This window comes from Numenius arquata, chromosome 1 (genome assembly GCF_964106895.1).
Source record: "Numenius arquata chromosome 1, bNumArq3.hap1.1, whole genome shotgun sequence".
NCBI classification, from domain to species: Eukaryota; Metazoa; Chordata; class Aves; order Charadriiformes; family Scolopacidae; genus Numenius; species Numenius arquata.
The window spans coordinates 139,203,153-139,224,021 of NC_133576.1; the positions used below are offsets into that span (position 1 = coordinate 139,203,153).

Consider the following 20,869-nt stretch of genomic DNA (forward strand, 5'->3'; position numbering starts at 1 on the left):
CGTGGACACCCTCTTCAAGGTACTTTCCTCAAGTGAAAGAGCCTTGCAGAGACACTGAGCAGCCAGCTTGGGCACACAGGTTGCCACAGGCATTTTGTTCACTTCAGAAGTTTAAGAGCAACTTGCATGATGGAAGGAACCCTTGGCAGACAGTCAAGATGCTCTAAGGGCTGCCGACCACATTGCTATCAGAAGCTATTTTTTTTCCTTCTTCTACTCTGTTCAGACCATGATAAATATCTTGGACTTGAAGGAATAACAAGGGAAGACAAATGCACGGCAGAGATAAAAAAATAATTGGATTTTACATTAAGCTAATTTTTACTTCCCCCCCCAAAAAAAAAACTTTCCAAACCATTTCTCTCCCTTTCCCTGCAAGAGTATAATTGCTTGTGCGACGAAACCCACAGCAGGAAAGCTAATCTGCAGAGTCACTGAACATGCATCTGCCATCTCTGTAGGCTTTGACATCAGAATCCCTAAGTAGAAGATTGTATTGTTGGGATAGACATTTTCACAGAATCACAGAATGACATGGAGTTGGCAGGGACCTCTGGAGATCATCCAGTCCAACCCCCTGCCAGAGCAGGTCCACCCAGAGCAGGTTGCACAGGAACATGTCCAGGTGGGGTTTTGAATGTCTCCAGAGAAGGAGACTCCACCACCTCTCTGGGCAGCCTCTTCCAGGGCTCTGCCACCCTCACAGGAAAGAAGTTCCTCCTCATGTTTAGATGGCACTTCCTATGTTCAAGTTTGTGCCCGTTTCCTCTTGTCCTATCCCTGGGCACCACTGAAAAAAGACTGGTCCCATCCTCCTGACACCCACCCTTTAAGTATTTATAGGCATTGATCAGATTCCCCCTCAGTCTTCTCTTCTCTAGGCTAAAAAGACCCAAGTGCCTCAGCCTTTCCTCATCAGACAGATGTCCCCTCATCATCTTTGTGGTCCTCCGCTGTACCCTCTTCAGCAGTTCCCTGTCCTTCCTGAGCTCAGGAGCCCAGAACTGGACACAGAAACAGTTTTGGAGGATGAATGGTCTGCAACGAGCCATAGTTCTGGTGTTATTTATTAGCTGGGCTTCTCTGGGCCCTTAGCTCTTCAGTGCATCTCAGAGCATCCAAGTTTTTCCAGTGAGAAATAGCAGGTGAGGAAAGGATGCGTAATATTTCAATTAATAGGTATGGCAGTCATAGCTCATAATTATAACTATTTCTGTCAAGGTATGTTAGGTCTAAGACACCTGCTTATTGTTCACGCTGGCAATAGGGTAAACATTGACTGCACAAAGCATGGGGCAATGGAAAAGTAAAGCCCGGATTTACAAACCCACAGCCAACCACGAGGCTGTCAACTGTCTGCCTGCAGGACGCCCACCCAAACAATCCAGGTTTCTTTGTCACAGGAAATATCCAAATTATCTACAGCACCTCAGCTCCTGTTTCAGTGGGACTGATGGAGCTTCTAAATATAGGACGTGCAAAGCCATATTTCCGATGTGTTTTTTTTAATAGATGTGATAAAAATCACTCTTCAGCTTTCAGGTTATTAACGCTTCAAAGCCGCTAAGAGAATATCACGGGTATTTTGCAGAGCTGCATAAGGATTCTTTGTCCCTTCCTACCCAAAACCAGGCAAGGAAGCTCAGAGGTAGGAGGTGCATCTGCTGTTTAAGTCTACAAGCTCAAGAGGAGACTCGCCTTGGACTTACTCCAGTACCAAAACACGCCACAGCTGTTAGAAGCAGGAAAATGGAAAAGCAATAGCTCTAAAGCTAAGTAGCTCCCAGCTCCCTAAGGGAGCCATCTTTTGAATTTTCTTGTCGCATTTAACACCAAACTGGTTATGTTTTATTAGGAAACTCATGCCAAAGAAAAGACAGATTGAACTGTGAGCTTTGGTCGCTGAAGCAAGGTGGCCCCCAAGCCCCATCTCCTTGATGGGCAGAGCTGTCACATGTACATGGACTGTGATTTCCAGTAACACAGGCTTATTCCCCACCCATCTTCATTCAGACTCTGCCTGAATTATTCAAGCAAAGGCTCTTGCGTCATCCCCCTTGACATTCTAGCTCCAAATGGTCTCCATTAGATGTTGAAAGTTCAAGGACTGCTGGCACCATCAGCCCGTGCCTGAAGACAGCTGAATCTTCAGTTACCTGTCTCATATCACAGGGGGCATTTCCCAGAGCATTTGCTGGCTCTGGCCAGTATCCCTGGGAATAACACAAAGGATTGGGAGGATAAAGAGATGGAGCCAGTTCCTGCCTGGCATTAGAAACATTTTTTTCCACCAGCAAAAGGGCATGAATCTTTGATGAGCAAAGCTTTTCTGCCGATGGTTAATCCATTAAGGAAACAACGTCAGAACTGATTTCTCCAGTACAGGACCCCCACAAAAGGCCCAATGCAATGATTGCACTACATCAGACAAAAAAAAATAAATAAATAGTGTTAATAAATCACATTGCAGCAGACTGGGACCACAGCCCAAGGTAATTTACAGTTGAGCTTGCAGGAGGCGAGAGACAGGAAAAAGGTGGAATGTGACACTCCCAACCTCGTATTAGGAAGCCACAGGGAAAACTGCATATGGATGTTGGTATTTCCAGGAAGAGAACTGTTGCCAGAGACAGGCACTAAAACATCCAGTTTAGCCAAGCCTCTAATACAACAGCTGCTGGACCATTTAAACGAGCAGATCAAGCTTGCTGGTCCCTTACACAATTCAGATCATGCCCTTGGGTACATCTTGGAGCATATCACCTCCCTTTGGCTTGATACATCCATGCCTGAAAAACACAACATGGGAATGGAAAGGTTTCTCCCCACTTGGAAATACCCAAAGGCATAGCTTGCACGAATGGATAAGAGGAAATAGCCTCAAGTTGCTCTGGGGGAGGTTTAGGATGGGTATTAAGAAAAATGTCTTCACTGAAAGGGTTGTCAAGCCTTGGAACAGGCTGCACAGGGAAGTGGTTGAGTCACTACCCCTGGAGGTATTTAAAAGATGAGTACACGTAGGGCTTAGCGACATGGTTTAGTAGTAACTTGGCAGTGCTAAGGTAAAAGTTGAACTTGATGGTCCCTTCCAACCATAACGTTTCTATGATTGGGAAACTATGAGCCAAATTCACTAACTTCTCAGTCAAAGCTCATGGATTAATTCAGTTTGAGGAACAGAACCAGCCCAGACCAATTTTACACTCAGTTCTGCTCAGTGCCAACTGACTATTCGCTGGAAATATTTATTCAGCAGTCGTTTGCATGGCTGGGAAGATGGTGCCCCAGTGCTTTCTCCTCACTGGTGGTGGTTCTCCAATTCTAGTCCAGAAGTTTGGGTTGTGCTCATTAGACAGACTGAAGCTCTCTCCTTGCACATCGCCTGCATTAGGTCTCCAGCAAACAATTTGAACTTCAGAGGAACTGGTGGATTTATTCCTGTGGCCAAATCTTTTTATTCTTGAGATGCTTACTGCTGTCTGCATAACTGAGTTATTAGCATGCAGCATTCTCCCATGAGTGCCATTTCACACAGCAGATGTGTATGTAGGAAACCGCAAGACAGATGCGGTAGCTGCCTGGGGTCATGTAAGAAAGACTATAAAATAAATGTGTCAAATCACACAATAGTTTGGAGAAGGCGGCTGAGCTCTGAGTTTTCTGCTGGCAGGTATTTAAAAACAAAAACAAACTCCACCTGTATCGAAAGTAAGTTCTGTGGTACACAAAAACTGCTTTACCCATATACTTAGGTAAAATAAATGGAGCATACAAGTCAGTACTGAATGAAATCACATCTCTGCTTTGTCACAGGGCTTGATATAGCAAAAACAAGGGGATTCCTTCTTTAACTCATTGCTTGCACTGGTGGAGTAAAGAGTTGAACACCCCACTAGTCCACTGTTGTACGCAGGGAGGTCAAGGCAGACAGTTAAATGTGAAATCTTCCAACTGAGATGGAGAATCCCTTAGATGGATTAGGAAGGGCTTGGCATGATGACCCCGTCTTTCTTCCTAGTATTTCAGCTGCACCCTTTCAAGTAGACACTACTACGTACATACCGCAACCATCACTCAGGAGGTTTCCTAGGTTAGGGCCACTAAACACTTGCTAAAAAAGGAGAGCCAGATCTTTGATTTGGGGCAAAGCAACCTCTAAAAAAAAAAAATCCACACTATCCCTGTACCAGTTATAGACTTGGGATCCACAGGATTCAGATACTCTGAAGAAAGCGTGTTTCCAAGGGCTAAACATCCCCAAACAGCTTTGAAACCTTAAGAGAGAGGTTTTCACACCTTCATTCATCAAGGCTCACCCAAACCAGTGCCATCCTCCTCTGGATTTCAGATCACTCAAGGACTGTATTCCTCAGACATCATGCAGACATCTTCACTGCACTGGATTGTGAATAACACAAGCATCTTCAACATCTCCAGACTCTCAACTGATATTAGAGCTATGCAGTCTGGGTGACTAAAAGCTTTGGTCATGCTCCCTACAGAGCAGAAGGACTCCTGTCGTACTTTTCTCTCACTTTAACATAAAAATTCCCAGGAATTTCTTCCACCAATCTGCCTCCCAGAAAGCATTCAAGAGCAACGAAGGAAGTTCTGCTCTCTCAGTCAACAAACTTAGAGCAAAAGAATCTACAAAAGCTATAAATCAGGGTAGAAATAAGCCCATTCTGAAGAGCGCACAAGCATCCCCTTCATCACTGTCATCTCACACCTATTCCTAAGAGTCCCTCCTCAGAGTCACCTCTCTCCAGCACAGAGATCACAGAATGGTTCGGGTTAGAAGGGACCTTAAAGAACATCTAGTTCCAGCCCCCCTGCCATGAGCAGGGACACCTCCCACCAGACCAGGTTGGTCAAAGCCCCATCCAACCTGGCCTTGAACCCCTCCAGGGATGGGGCAGCCACAGCTTCTCTGGGAAACCTGGGCCAGGGTCTCACCACCCTCACAGCAAAGAACTTCTTCCCCAGATCTCATCTCAATCTCCCCTCTTTCAGTATGAAACCCTTCCCCCTCGTCCTACTGCTCCCCCCTCCCTGATAAAAGAGTCCCTCCCCATCTCTCCTGTAGGCCCCCCTTTAGGCACTGGAAGGGGCTCAAAGGTCTCCCCGGAGCCTTCTCCTCTCCAGGCTGAGATGCTGGAAAGCAAGTCGTATCACCACATCATTTCCCCACCCATCAAGAGAAATTAGACAAGCTATTCTTGGGGTGCGGCAATAAATCCGGAACACAGCAGCACACTAGAAACAAAACAAGGTAGTGCCAAATGGGATAAACCAGCCCATAAAAGCAATTGCACCACAGATGCTATTGAGCTTACTAAACTGCTTCTAAATTATTAGGTTTGGCCTGCTATAGCACGCCTGCCTGCCTTGAGCAACAACCTATGGGTTTATTGGATTATAAATTACAGTCAACAAGTCTAGCAGGGTACAAATTAAAAATCTGCTTTGGAAGCATAATTACCATAATGCCATAAATAGTGATACATGGCACCTCCCTTCTTTTATTCTTTATTACATTTTGGATTCACTTTAATTTTATGACAAAAATTCTGTAGCAGGAGCATCTGTCTCCAACAGCATCTTTTTAACCAAAGCATCTTTCTGTACTGGCTAAGAAAATGCCCCCCAAACCAGAACCTTTACTTGCCTATGCAGGGGAATATACAGAAGCAGGAGATCCATTCCGCATGATTAATAAGAAGCCGTGATAGCTCAAGATTGAGATCCAGGGAATGCATCTCCACCAACCCATTTAGCTGGTTGATGGAGAAGACAAGGAGAGAAACTTCTCCAAACAGCAATCCAGGAATGTACCAGATTTCACTGAAACACACCAACTTTCCTTGCTACAACACAGCCCAAGTTGATCTAGTTAAATCAAGAAAAACAGATTTTGCCTTAGCAGATCCTGCTTTTACTGGGCTCTTTGAAGGAGCAAAACTGTCTCAATGGGCTGGGCCAGCACAAGGAGGTGCTGGAAGTTGCATAGATGCTTTGTTTGATTACAGTGAGATGTCTAATGGGTCAAAAAATTATATGGAAAGGAAAGACAAGCAAGGTGGGGCAAACCTACTGTAGTTTCCACCCTCTTCTTCCACAGAGCTACACCAGCATCTGCCAAGATGTTCAGATGTTCATGCAGGCTGTAGTGTTTCCATTTCCCCTTCCACATCTCTTGTGGTAGACACTCAATGTGGTGCCTACAGCTTCCCACAGTCCTGATTGTGGTTCATGTTCCGCAAACGTTGGGACTGTTTGACCACCCAGAGCACACTGCAGCTTCCAAACTGCTGGTTCGCACCAGCCTTGCTCCTCAGCTGAGGTCTGTCCAGCAACCACGGCCAGGGACACACAGACGCAAAAACCACAGGCCTGTAGATGTGTTTTTGGAGGCTTTTCATTATGGTCATAGTTTGCTGACCAGAACATGACAAGTGCACGAGCAAAGCTGCTTTTTAGCCTCAAAAGTATACATGGTAGAGAAAAATAAAAAAAAATAAAATAATAAAAGCAACCATAACAGCTAGAGGGACTCCCCAGAATCTAGAAATTCCTCCCAAAAGTTGTCCTCTGGTGCAGAGAGACAGCTTTATTTGTCTTCTGAGAACACATGGCAGACACTGGAAGGAGACTTACTACTTGCTTAGTCCCTAACCCAGCCAGCTCTCTACCTTCCATCAGCCCAGTAATTTTACAGAAGAAATTCAAGAAGAATTCAGTTTATCTAATTTCTCACCACCCTGGGTGCCTGCTCTAGCCCAGTTTTGTTCTCTTCAACCATGGGTTTTTTTCGGTGTAACATATTCAAAGAAAACAATTCAGCCTTTTCCAAGGATGAACCCTCACCAGATGCTCCAGAGGGAAAGTCACAGAAAGGCCAAACAGAAATCGATATGTCTGTATCAAGGTTCAAATAGCATCCAATACATAACAAGAGCATCTTGAAAACAACTGTATTGAACATCCCTGTACACGGAGCGAGGCAAGGGAAAACCAGCATGCCAGTAAAACACTGAACTGTGATCTCCTCCAGTGGGGCAGACTGGCCTGGAGCGATACCTTGATGATGTTTTGCTTGGACCACGTGCAAGTCCTAGATGTGTGAACTCTCCTTGCGTTCTGCAAAAGATCTTAGCCTTTCTTTTTCCCCGTTCATGGGTGTGTGAAAGGAGATCAGATCTGCCTCCAGCCACGAAGAAGAAATGCTGCTCCACAGCCAAGAAAAAGGTGGTGCCTGCAGCAAGGAAGTCCAGCAAACCTCCCAAAAATGCAACCTGACCCCTTTGCACATCATTTCTCCTCCTCATCCACAGAAGGGAAGGACCATGTACTAAAAGGATTCATTCCCAGCCAGAAAAATTGCTTTTTCTATGATGAGGGCAGCAAGCAGAGCAAGCCCAGCTTTGGGACCAAGGAAAAAGGAAGAACAATGTGAGATCATAAAATGGTTAGAGATGGAAGGGGCCTTAAAGATCACTGAGTTCCAACATCCCTGCCATGGGCAGGGACACCTCCCACCAGACCAGGTTGGTCAAAGCCCCGTCCAACCTGGCCTTGGACCCCTCCAGGGATGGGGCAGCCACAGCTTCTCTGGGCAACCTGGGCCAGGGTCTTACCACCCTCACAGCAAAGAATTTCTTTCTAGATCAAGGGAGCAGGGATAAAATCGTACAACTGATTCATAGAAATATACCCCATTTTCCCTAAAAACCAACACCAGGAAAGTTCATCCAGAGGAATCATAACGATCAACAACTTCACTCAACCAAGCAGATCTCTGCTGCATCCATGTTTTATTTTTGCCCCTACCTGCAGTTCAGAAACAGGGAAATGGGAGGTTAAATCTTGAATTTTTCAGGAGTCCACAATTTGGACATCTCTTTGCTTGTAAAAGACACAATACTGTTTGTGAACCCTGAAAATAATTAAAAATATTTGCTTCTCACATCAAGCCCGTTGCAGGATGCCTGTGGTTATTTGGCTCCAAGACCACAGCAGCAGGTACATTTTTTAGGCACAAGCAGTTGCATCAAGATAACCCAACCTATCTCATTTTCCCCACAAGCTTTCTCAATTACCTCTACAGGAAAAATAACATTTTCAAGAAGAGACTGATCTGGATAATTTGGTTTTCAATATTCCCAAAGCCTACGGAAAGATACACAGTGGCCCTGAAGTTGCCTTTCAAGCTCAGAGCCCGCAAAAGTAAAGTCTCTATTCACAGACAGCAAATCGATCCTGACACCCTCTCTAGACCTCTGAGAAAATTAAAATCATTTTTAAAACCCCAGCAAACTCTGACATCTGGAATTTGACTGCAACAGGACCCCAAGGAGGATAAATAGCTGCAATTTTGCAGACAGGAATGACAGAGCACACAGCTATAGAGGACTCCTTCCTTACCATTTAAAATAATTAGATTCATATGTATATAACCCTCCTCCCACCGAATTATATGAAAGCAAATCTTCTGTAGAAAGCTGTAACAAATAGAAAGCAGTAGCCAAACACACAAGAAGCACATGAATTATTTCACAAGCTTTCATCATCGGTGTTAGTGTCCTTACATAGTAAATATGGCTTAATAATAGAGCTGAAGCCCTCCTTAAGCAAGATTTTGGGAAGCCAAGAAAAACAAACCATAATCCTATTTCAAGCCAGCGCTACGATCATAGAGAAAAGTGTTTAAACAAAGCTCAAGATGTTGATACGTGAATTATGAAGCTCAAACCCTCTTTTTTACCAATTCAGAAGACTCACAAGAAGCGTTTCATCACAACCCCACAAGCAAGGCAACAGTCCAAAAATCTGCCAGTAAGTTTGTTTTCCCCAAAGCACGTCCATATATTTATTTTTTCTCCACTTACTAATTCCTTCCTGCTCATCTTTTGTCTCTGACCACCCAGGTAAGAGAGTGTAAGCCCTCAATTTTGGGATGGGTTGACCCCTTATTTATACACAGTGCTCTCCAGGAGGGTGGGCATCAGCCATCCTCTCACCACTATGCAAAGAGCCTCCAAAAGGCAAGTTCTGTTTCTAAGGAAATATAAATTCTTTAAAAAAAAAATAAATAAATAAATAAAAACAAGCTCAGAGGTAGCATTGGGAAAAAAAACCCTCCAAGTTCCCAAGACCCTTTTTCAAAGCAGGCATTTCCTAGAACCCCACAGTAAAGTATCTTTTGCACTGAACTCGGGACGCACTTATTTTACTTTTCCAGAAAGTTGCCAGAATTACTGCTATTCCACAAAATATTCAAAAAAGGCAAGAGGAATAGATAGCTACTTTATAATGATGAATTCTTGTCTAAACATTTCTCTCCACCAACTCTTAAAATCAAAATATATCTGGATATTTAGCTGCATTTTCCCACCCTACTCTGGGGAGGGAGTGGACAGAATGCACGATGAAACACAAGAATTCATTTCCAATTAAAAGATAAAAACCTCACCAGCACTTTGCATTTTGAACAGCCACATCCAAAGTTAAGAGGCTTACAAGCCATTTCTGGACTTTACCTAATGTACTCAATTTTGACCCATCACAGAATAAAACAGCTCTATTTGAGACTAAAATGCAGCGCAGTGATTTGCACTTACAGGTGCATTTACTACAGCTGCCCTAATGCCTTTGTTAAACTACCATGACCCCTACTTCAGAATGGAAAGGATTTTGGTCTTCATCAGATGGGAAATGATTAAATTATTCTTTGCAACTCTTTACGGCCCTGACTCAGAAGGCTGCCTGATTATTTTAAGTGCACCAGCACTACTTACATTATTTTAGGTGCTCCAGCAGGCTGCACCCAGCTGGTCACACGCCAATCCACCCAGCAGCGGCAACACTGGGAGCATGACGACAAGTCAAAAGCACTCCTTTCATTTGGGGGTCACCTCTGTTTTTCCAGGTGTCTTTAGACCACCCCAGTTTAGCCCAGCATGGAGGTGGGCTGCACACAAGTGCTTCCACTGAATACGTGGCACCAACCGGAGACAGGTGCATTTGCACTTGTGGTTTTAAACAAAAACGTTGGCACATCTCTAATTATCTTCTTGTCCTCCAGACATCTAGCCCCAGTCTGCAACGTGTCATTTGCCCAGCCCAATCTGACACATGGCTCATCATAGAATGGTGAGTTGGAAGGTACCTTAAAAATCATCCAGTTCCACCCCCCTGCCATGGGCAGGGACACCTCCCATTAGATCAGGTTGCTTAAAGCCCCGTCCAACCTGGCCTTGAACCCCTCCAGGGATGGGGCAGCAACAGCTTCTCTGGGCAACCTGGGGCAGTGCCTCATCACCCTCACAGTAAAGAATTTCTTCCTGAGATCTCATCTCAATCTTCCCTCTTCCAGTTTAAAACCATTACCCCTCATCCTATTGATCAAGAGTCCCTCCCCAGCTTTCCTGTAGCCCCTTTACTGACTAGAAGGGGCTCTAAGGCCTCCCTGGAGCCTTCTCTTCTCCAGGCTGAACAACCCCAACTCTCTCAGCCTGTCCTCATAGGAGAAGTGCTCCAGTTCTCCGATCATGGCCCTCCACTGGACTCATTCCAACAGGTCCATGTCCTTCTCCAGCCAATGACTGTAACTGGTATCTCATTAAGATAAGCCATATACAAAAAGCAACAGTTCTACAAACACAATAAAAATCTCAGTAAATTCAGGCTACTTGTCTCTTAACATTTGTCCCTGACACTGAGACCAGGACTTTTGACTTTTTCCCCTAACATGAGAAACCCATTTACTCATATCTAGCCAAGAAATCGCAAGACCTTTTTTTTTTTAATAAGGTTATGCTCAAAGACCACATCTTTCTCCCCAGACAACCAGGAGCAGGGGCAGGGAAAGACGACCTAAATAAGGGTTTTGTTAAAGCTGTGTATTAATGCAACTTTCACTTGGCATCTCTTCCAAGAGCAGTTTTACCCCATAGCACAGAATTGGGAACAGTCGGAGCTGATTTCATATATGGAAGTGAAACCATCAGCCAAACCCATAGAAGCAGCAACCTACTTTTCAGGCATCCTAGCATCCTCTTAACATCCTCCTGAAGACAACAGGAGCCTTGGGTTACCTTAAATTAGGATGTAATTCACAGAATCACAGAATGATATGGGGTTGGAAGGGACCTCTGGAGATCATCTAGTCCAACCCCCTGCCAGAGCAGGTCCACCCAGAGCAGGTTGCACAGGAACGTGTCCAGGGGGGTTTTGAATGTCTCCAGAGAAGGAGACTCCACCACCTCTCTGGGAAGCCTGTTCCAGGGCTCTGCCACCCTCAAAAGAAAAAAGTTCCTCCTCATGTTTAGATGGAACTTCCTATGTTCAAGTTTGTGCCCGTTACCTCTTGTCCTATCCCTGGGCACCACTGAAAAAGCACTGGCCCCATCCTCCTGACACCCACCCTTTAAGTATTTATAGGCATTGATCAGATCCCCCCCTCAGCCTTATCTTCTCCAGACTAAAAAGACCCAAGTCCCTCAGCCTTTAGGGACTTTGGGGAATGCCCAGTGTCATTGTGGTATCAGGATCTAATTTTAGCACCAGTCCTTGAAAACAGTGTGATCTCATGCCATGCTAGGGTGAAAAACTTCTGTTCCCCAGTCTCCAATCTGGTATTCAGAGTACATCTCACACCTTATAGCAGAGGTTGTTGTCATGGCCAACCAAGCCTAGATCCAAAGAACCCAGGAGCACAATCTACACATGCTACTTCTCTTCAGCCAAATGATCCTAGAGTTGGACTTGGAAGGGTAGAGTGATTCATCACTGCTCAACTCATCTGAAAAATAACCTATTGCTGTCTTGTCTTTTAAGAGACTAATAGAGAAGACAGCCCATGCATGATCAAAAACTTGCCCCCATAACCTTTGTAGCAGACATCACTGATATCTAACGAAGGACAGCAAGGCAAGGTCTGCATGGAGCAATAAGCTACTTAATAGTGCTGCTCAGCTGAGACAGCCTAGCAGAAGTGTGTATATACTGTAAAGCCAAAAAAGCACCAGGAACCTTTGTACCATGCCTTCTTCACACCCAACACACATCTCAGGGTTCCCATTGCTCGAGACTTCTCTTTGCTAACCCCAAACCACTCCATTAAGCAAAAAAGCTGCAAAGCAAATCAACCAGGCAGAACACAGAAGTGTTTTTGCAGGATGAGACAGTACAAGAAGAAGCAAAATCAGTATATTATATTTTAGAATTTTGCCTTCAATAAATACATAAGGGTAAAAAAAGGGAGCCTTTTATCTTGAATATTTTTATTTCAAGGGTTTCTCACAGGCCTGGCAGGTCAGCTCCTGTGCACTCAAAGGGTGACACTGGATACATCAACCTTGGAGCCATGGGAAAAGCAAGAATCCTCAGAACTAACACCAAAGGGAGTGAAAGCTGCGCTTCCAAAAGCCTTGGCCTCTCATCAGATAAGAAACTCTGGAGAAGATGGCCTGTAAAGGCTTTAGGACCTCTCGTCTCATTCATGCTTTCCTCCAAAGCACAGAGACTACAGAAAAGAAGTTTAGTAAAGAAAGAGGAAGGAAAGAGGGGGAAAGAAAAAAAAGCAGTCTCTAGACCCATCCTCTTACAACTAAAATAGGGGCAGGCTGGATGTGTAGACATAAGTATGCACTGAGGCACATCAAGATGCTGTGGAAAAGCAGGAGGTATGTCCCCCCTTTGCAGAAAAGAGCAGTGGCAAAATCAGGAGCTAAGGACAGGACCCCATGTGCCAGCAAAGGGCAGCCAACAGCAGCATTTTCATGATGCTCGTTGGCCCTTCTCCAGAAAAGCCAGAGCTTTAAGCTACCAAAACATATGTCAGTCACCACATTACTGAGAATAAATAAGCCTGTTTGGCAGAAGACATGGGATAGGCAGGGACAGGATGTAGAGAACAGCCCAGAATAGAGCTTTTTTAAGCCTGGGATTTTGAACCCAGCCAGCATGGGCTGGGTCAACACTTGATCCTTGCTCACAGAAAGGCTGGAAAAGAACACAGCTTTTACCCAGATGTTATTGTGCACCAGCCCAGGAGACAGAGCTTGCACAGTTGCATGCCAAGATCATGTTATCCTAGGACAGAAACTCTAGTATTGCCCATCCAGCCTCACATCTAAGGTGAACACCCACTGAATCTGACAGGCAAATGAAGAAATTCAGTTTTCCTCTTGCATACGTGGTTGCAGAGTTATCATCATGACAGCAAAAAGCAGCAGCTTTAGGTTAAAATAAACCAACCAGTGTATTTTCAGAGATGGTTTTGCAACACCATCCATCCCTGAGGACTGCACTTCCTGGGGCTCCAAAGCTCTCCAGAGACCAACATTCTTCATTTATAAAGGAGACTTGCCCAGAGAAGCTGTAGCTGCTCCATCCCTGGAGGGGTTCAAGGCCAGGCTGGACAGCACTTTGAGCAACCTGGTCTAGTGGGAGGTGTCCCTGCCCATGGCAGGGGGGTTGGAACTGGGTGATCTTTAAGGTCCCTTCCAACTCTAACCATTCTATGGTTCTGTGAATGATTCCCAGCTAGGTCCTTAGACAGCGGACATTGTGCAATGCTCTGATTTTCACATGCTAAGCCAGACCCTGGGCTCTCCATTCCAGGCACGTGGCCCCAGCCACCTCTATGGACAGGGACACACACCTCAGACACCCAAGAAATAGGCAACACACTATAATTTCTCTGTATATGTTCATAAACAGCCATATGGTGCCAAAGACTGTAGGTACTGCAGGCAATCTCAAACCAGACCTACCTCTCATAACCCTCCAAACAGTCCTAGCAACCTGTAAACCAGCCTGAACCACAGGGTGCTTGTAGGAGGAGATATCAGAGGAACCTGCCAAGATCAAGGCCTATACTAAAAAGGCATCATTGTTCCCACCTTTCAAAAGATACCAATTTCTCACCCAGGAGTAGACTTTCCAGAGATAACTGGATAGCATTTAATACATCTGCTGACCTCGTGTCTTGAAGGCCTCCTCCATCCACAGGAGAGACATAATTTTGAAGACCATCACTGACAAATTTTTCTGTTCAGCTCCCTGCCTAGAGTCCTCCCCCGATCCTGAACCCCTCTCCTTTTCAAAGACTTCCTCAAATCATAGAATGGTTAGAGTTGGAAGGGACCTTAAAGATCATCGAGTTCCAACCCCCCTGCCATGGGCAGGGACAACTCCACTAGAGCAGGTTGCTCAAAGCCCCATCCAGCCTGGCCTTAAACACTTCCAGGGATGGGGCATCCACAACCTCCCTGGGCAACATATTGTTGTACTGTTGTTGTACTGTTTTGTCACCACTCTCTACAGTCTCATTCATTCCAGCATGGAGAAGAGGTGATCTTAAAAGGTCCAACTGACATTTGTAAAATTAACTTGATACTCTGCTCTGCCAGGTGGCCAGCCTTGTTTTTACAAGCTTTTTATTCCCTATACAAGCGCTTCAGCACGCAGACCTTGCTCCCCCTTCCCCTTTGAAACCTCCAAGGCTCTTTTGGCAAGCGCAGCCATCCAGATGTGCCAAATCAGATCGCGGGTGACATGGGACACCCCCTGCCCTTGACCTCTCTGCCCCCAGTGATGGATCAGTTCACTCTCACAGATCACCTGAGTGGGAAGCAAGACCAGTTCTCAACTGACAGTCACACATTTAGCAGGAGGAAAAAGGGGAATTTCCTCTGTGGGCTCTGGTTTGGGGGTGGTATCACAAGGAGGGAGGCGCTCATCTTTTGATATCGCTGCTGTAATTAAATTTGGGCACAAGCAGCAGCTGCACAGACAAGGTTAGGAGTGATGGGGGTGGCGATATTCACTCTACAATACAACAGCTGGACTCGTCGCTACCCCAGGGTCATGAAACAGCCCCAATTTGTCACAGCTGACCCTAACTCCTTGCCAAACACCCAGCTGGCCAAAGCCTGCCCACCCTACATTTTCTGCAACAGGAAATATTTTCCCCATCAGGAAACCCCCAACCTCTGTGCCCTCCAGCTTCATTTGTGCAAGAGCTCAGGATTTCTAACATCTGTAAGTCTAACACTGCATTAATCCCTTCAATTCACTCGCACCCCTCAAGCTGTATTTGCTAAATCTTGGCTTTCCTCTGGTTTTTATGGTGTTATCATCATCTCCCTTCAGCATGGAGAAAATACTTCACAGGGCACTGCCCATCAGTAGAGGGGGGAAATGGGAGCTGCAGAGCTCAGGTAGTTTTTAACTTGCTCCAAGGAGGACACAAACATACAGAGAAGAAACAATGACAGTCTGGGTTGTCTTTGTAATGCTTGGCATGAAAAAACATCACAGGGCACCGCTTATCCACCATCAAACATGTGATGTGTGAAGCTTGTCTCCTCCCAGAGCCACCAGCCCATTTTTCCCCTGCAGTAAAAATTCCCCCAAAAAGTAACAGACTTGGTTATTCCTCTCTTTTTTAAAAACCTCTGTTGCTGATTCTGGAATATAACTCTAAGTCTCAGCAATATCCCTTTAAAACTTCCAGCCAACCTGGGAAACAGTCATTTTTTTCCTTCCCCATCTTCCCTGGCTGGCTGAAGAGGGTTTTGAGAAACTCCCTGCTCTGTAATTCACTGGATACACTCCTTTTTTTACTCCACGAGTTTCCACCCATTTTTAACACCTACTGCCCAGCAGCATTTGAGCAAGTTGGTCCTGAAAATGTTGCTCACACACTTTAAAAAAAAAAAAAAAAAACACAAAAAAGGTAGAAAAATAGGAATAGCACTGCCCAGCAGAAGGAACGCTCTGCCTGTTTCTGAGAAGTACCACGAATGTCACCTACCTCTTTTCTTTATAGAGAAAGCAGGGGGAAAAACAATCTCTTTCTTAGTCTGGTGTTGTCTTAAAATCAGCATCATTGGGAACAAGAGTACAAGAACTCATTGTCCCCAGCGAGCTCTGCTGCAAATGAGATATCCGAGTTAAAAGGAGTTTTCATTTGAGCAGCCTGATGTTACTCGCGTTGCAGCTCTCAGGAGGGCGATTTTGGCTATTTCTCTTCTTGCAAGTAAAAAAAAAAAAAAAACATCAGAGAAAGAGGGAGAAAAACATAACAAGGAAGATGGGAGGGGAAGAAGTGTGCGCTAATTAAATAGAAAAAAGCAACATGTGTAATTTTACTGCCAAGGGAAAAGAAAAAAAAGAGAAGAGTTTACTCAGCACAACATCAGATGTTGAACAAGCCCGTGTTGCCAGAAGCACTGCAGAAATGGAGAAGCTGGAGCCTTTTTTTCCCCACCTATTGCTTTTTCTGACCTCAAATTCTCTGGAGCCTTCAAAGGAATTGTTCCCAGCAGGGACAACGTCCCCTCATCCATGGCCATCCCTCCAGAGGACACCGAGCATCAGCACCAGGGCTGGGAGACCTTTTTCCCTGGACCACATTCACCCTCCCACCTTTCTGAAGAAGGAAAGTCCAGAAACTGCTTCAAACACCATTACAGCGTATCATTGCTTTTTATTTGCTTTACTAAGCACTTAGATTCATCATTACAAGGCACCTCTGTAAAAACATTTCAATCAGTGGTAACGATTATAATGGGGGCTTTAGCAGTCATTTCAGCCTCTTCTAACTCTCTAGTAGCTTTAAACATTGGTTGCAAGTGTTGAAAAATCTCAAGTTTAATTTGTTTTCCAGCCACAGAGGCACTAATAAGAGGACTAATAAGATGTTGAATGCTGGCCTCTCATAAAGCAGTTTTAGCGCTAACTGCTCATAAACCAGTTAATGTGCAAACACCAGCAGACGTTTCCAAAACTCCCCCTCCGATATGACATCCAGTGTTGCCGATGGGAGTCATTTATAAAGCAAAAATAGAGCAACATCGTTAAGAGCAGTATCTTAAAGGTAAGATGACTATTGTGATTTGCAGACAAGTCAGAGGGAGTGAAGGGAAAGGAAGACAGGTCTCAACCTCTAAAGATGTCCTGTACTGCTTTAAAAGACAGCCCTGAAGAAGCAGGAGGGGCAGGAGAACAAAACGGGTCCAAGAGCATCTCAGACATGGCAGAGAAATGAATCATAGAATGGTTCGGGTTGGAAGGGACCTTAAAGATCATCATGTTCCAACCCCCCTGCCATGGGCAGGGACACCTCCCACCAGACCAGGTTGCTCAAAACCCCATCCTACCTGGTCTTGAACCCCTCCAGGGATGGGGCAGCCACAGCTTCTCTGGGCAACCTGGGCCAGGCTCTCACCACCCTCACAGCAAAGAACTTCTTCCCCAGATCTCATCTCAATCTCCCCTCTTTCAGTGTCAAACCCTTCCCCCTCCTCCTATGGCTCCTCTCCCTGATCAAGAGTCCCTCCCCATCTCTCCTGTAGCCCCCTGTAAGTACTGGAATGCCACAATAAGATCTCCCCGGAGCCCTACCTTCTCCAGGCTGAACTCCCCCAATTCTCTCAGCCTGTCTTCATAGGAGTGGAACTCCAGCCCTCTGATAACTTTCATGTCCCTCCACTGGACCAATTCCAACAGGTCCATGTCCTTCCTGTGCTGAGGACTCCAGAGCTAGACGCTGTACTCCAGGTCGGGGTCTCACCAGAGTGTAACAGAGGGGCAGAATCACCTCCCCGGACCTGCTGGCCATACTTCTTTTCATAGAATCATTCAGGTTGGAAAGGACCCTTGGGATCATCGAGTCCAACCATCAACCCTACTCTACAAAGTTCTTCCCTACACCATATCCCCTAACACCACATCTAAACGGCTCTTAAACACATTCAGGGATGGTGACTCAACCACCTCCCTGGGCAGCCTGTTCCAGTGTCTGACCACTCTTTCTGTGAAGAATCATTTCCTAATGTCCAGTCTAAACCTACCCTGTTGCAGCTTGAAGCCATTCCCTCTTGTTCTATCGCTAATTGCCTGTGAGAAGAGACCAGGAGCATTTTGATGCAGAAGCCCTGAAAGGTCACAGAAAAGTTACCAGCAATTTGCTCCAGCATCTACTGTGGGTTGCTGCAAACCACATCGCCCCGACACCTGCAGTGACAGATTCCCACCATCCACCAGGTTTTATACGCTCGGCCAGCATCATTCTGAAGGCAGCTGGCAGGAGCATTTCTAGCCTGCACCCAAACTTGAGGTGAAGCCATCCATCACTGCTGGCAGCCTCGGAGGCAAACACATTCCCCTGGGGAAGCTGGTGTGCCCAGCTCCCTTCATCCACGCTGACAGCAGCGCCTCCAACCGCATGTAATGACAGGCTAGAGAACAAGCGATAATTGATAAGGAAAGTAATTCGCCAGCACAGGGAGTGAATTATCTCATGAATCACTCCTAGACAGGGAGCACGGAGAACTCTGCTAAACCTTAACCCTGTTGCAAAATATAATTGTTTAGCTCCAGTTGTCAGCTGACTTAATACCTTAAAACACCTGGACAGGTCAATACAGCCAGGGACTAAAACATGCCCAGCATCAGCACAGACCAGTGTTCCCCCTCGCCATGATCCAACGCACAGATCCCATTAACGATGGTCCAATATTAAAAAGAGAACATCCTCCCAACTTGTTCCACAATGAAATTGCTGGAAAACAAGGAGGATGCAACGCTTGGAGCAAAACTGGAAAAGAAACACGCCAACCGGATGCAGAACTGGTTAAAAACACTCAGCAAAAAGAAGATTTGAACCAGGACAACTGCAGGGAGCCTCAGCCAGAGGTTCCCGCCCAGACCCTGCTTGAGCAGGCAGACAACTGCCACAGATCTGCCATTGAAATGTTAATGAGGACGGGCTCTCGCAATCAGGGACTCTGTAATTTAGACCCGAGCCCTTGCGTTTTTGCCAGAGACAAGAAATATAACTACAGCATCCCGTTCTCCAAGACTGGTGCGGATCTTTGAGTCACAAGAAGTCCCTTTGCCTCCAGGGAGCATCCACCTCCCAGAGCCTCAGACCAAGCCTTGAGCTTGGTGCAGCCCATGCACATGACACCTTGCTCCCAAACCAGAGTTTCCAATCCAACTCCTGACCTGGCAAAGCCAGGCTAGAGAAAAAACAAACAAGCAAACAAAAAAACCCCGACCACAACATATGCTTTGACCGATGTGAAAGACTGAGAGAAAAGGCAGAGAAATGGTCATTTCTTCAGCACTCTTCCCCAGCTGTCACTGCTGAGATGTTCTCACATAGGTCTGCTTTTAAGAAACATGAGAAAATTTTGTTTCCTGGAGCAGGAAAAAGTGCTTTCTTGAATTTTGCAAAAGTTTCTAGGAAAGGGAGAAAGAAATAACTTTAAATAATTTAGCCTGGCTGCTCCGCAGAGAATTTTATCCACTGATTCCTATATTTATGAGGACAGCAATGCAGGTTGAACCACAGCATCTCCCCAAGGGGCATTTGGTCTCAGTGTGAAGACATCGGGCCTGAAGAATTCATAGAATCATATAAGGGTTTGGTTTGGAAGGGGCCTTTAGAGGTCATCTACTCCAAACCCCCTGCTATGGGCAGGGACATCTTCAACTAGACCAGGTTGCTCAAAGCCCCATCCAACCTGGCCTTGAACCCCTCCAGGGATGGGGCAGCCACAACTTCTCTGGGAAACCTGGGCCAGGCTCTCACCACCCTCACAGCAAAGACTTTCCTCCCTAGATCTCATCTCAATCTCCTCTCTTTCAGTGTCAAACCCTTCCCCCTCCTCCTATGGCTCCCCTCCCTCATCAAGAGTCCCTCCCCAGCTTTCCTGGAGCCCCTTGAGGGACTGGAAGGAGCTCTAAGGTCTCCCCAGAGCCTTCTCTTTTTCAGGTTGAACCCCCCCCAACTCTCCCAGCCTGTCCTCACTGCAGAGGGGCTCCAGCCCTCCCAGCTTCTCCATGGCCTCCTCTGGACCCGCTCCAACAGGTCGAGGACAAATTGTTCCAGAATACATCGCAGCCCTTTAGGACACTGTATCCCATACATCACACGTAAGTGCCTCTATACATCAGCGTCCTCCTGCAGCCACCCCACTCTCCAACAGCCTTTTAAGAGCCTTTGCAGCATCGTTGTACTGTTGTCATGTTCAGAAACCAAAAATATCACCTCCTCTTGCCAGTCCGTATCTACCTCTACTCACTTTGTATATGCCAGGAGGGTATTAAAACACTTTCATTGCAAGATCCCAGGAGGAAGAAGCTTATATCAATTATTTGGCCACACACTACCGGAGGAGACAGAAAGAATCCTAATAAACTTGCATTATGCAAATATCCAATGAGACAGATTCTACTTAAAATGCTAAAAAAAAGCAGAGAGAAATGAATATGTATTGCCTACCGAGGGTTAGACAGGTTACATGCATCCCTAACTTATTTTCCAACCTCACCATGGGTGACATTGCTTGCAGCCAGTTACAAATTCGATCCACATTGTCTCTATATGGGCAAAAGCACTTTTTTTTTTTTTGGACACTGCAACATTTAATCCCCAAGGACACATTAACCAGCTCCCCACCACTGCAGTGCTTTCACACTTGTATTTTTAGGGCACTGACAATGTTAAATGCCATTTCATTGATATCGGACCAGCATTCCCCATCAGCAGATGAAGAATAAAGATTAAATTGACACCTTGAAAGACAAAGACCAGTAAAACAAGGGCCAGCCCCCATCATATCCATCATTCAAGGCTTTTATTACAGTAAAAAAAAAAAAAAAAAAACCAAAACAGAGGACAATTAGAATATTAAGGAAAGAAGCACAAACACAGCTTAGGCTGCTTAGAAAGATAAGATTAAAAAAACAAACAAAAAAAAAAACACAAAAAAAACAACCAAACAACCTTAGGACCAAGCACAATTTTTATCGTTCGATGAATTCTCGTCACCTCACACAATGAAACACA

The 20,869-nt window shown here is 45.5% G+C and overlaps 1 protein-coding gene across 2 annotated transcripts in view; it reads right to left on the bottom strand.

The window, feature by feature from the left end:
• The window catches only part of GDPD5 (glycerophosphodiester phosphodiesterase domain containing 5), a 125,540-nt gene that overhangs the window by 73,568 nt on the left and 31,103 nt on the right, over positions 1–20,869 (bottom strand). The gene's annotated exons all lie outside the window — the stretch shown is intronic.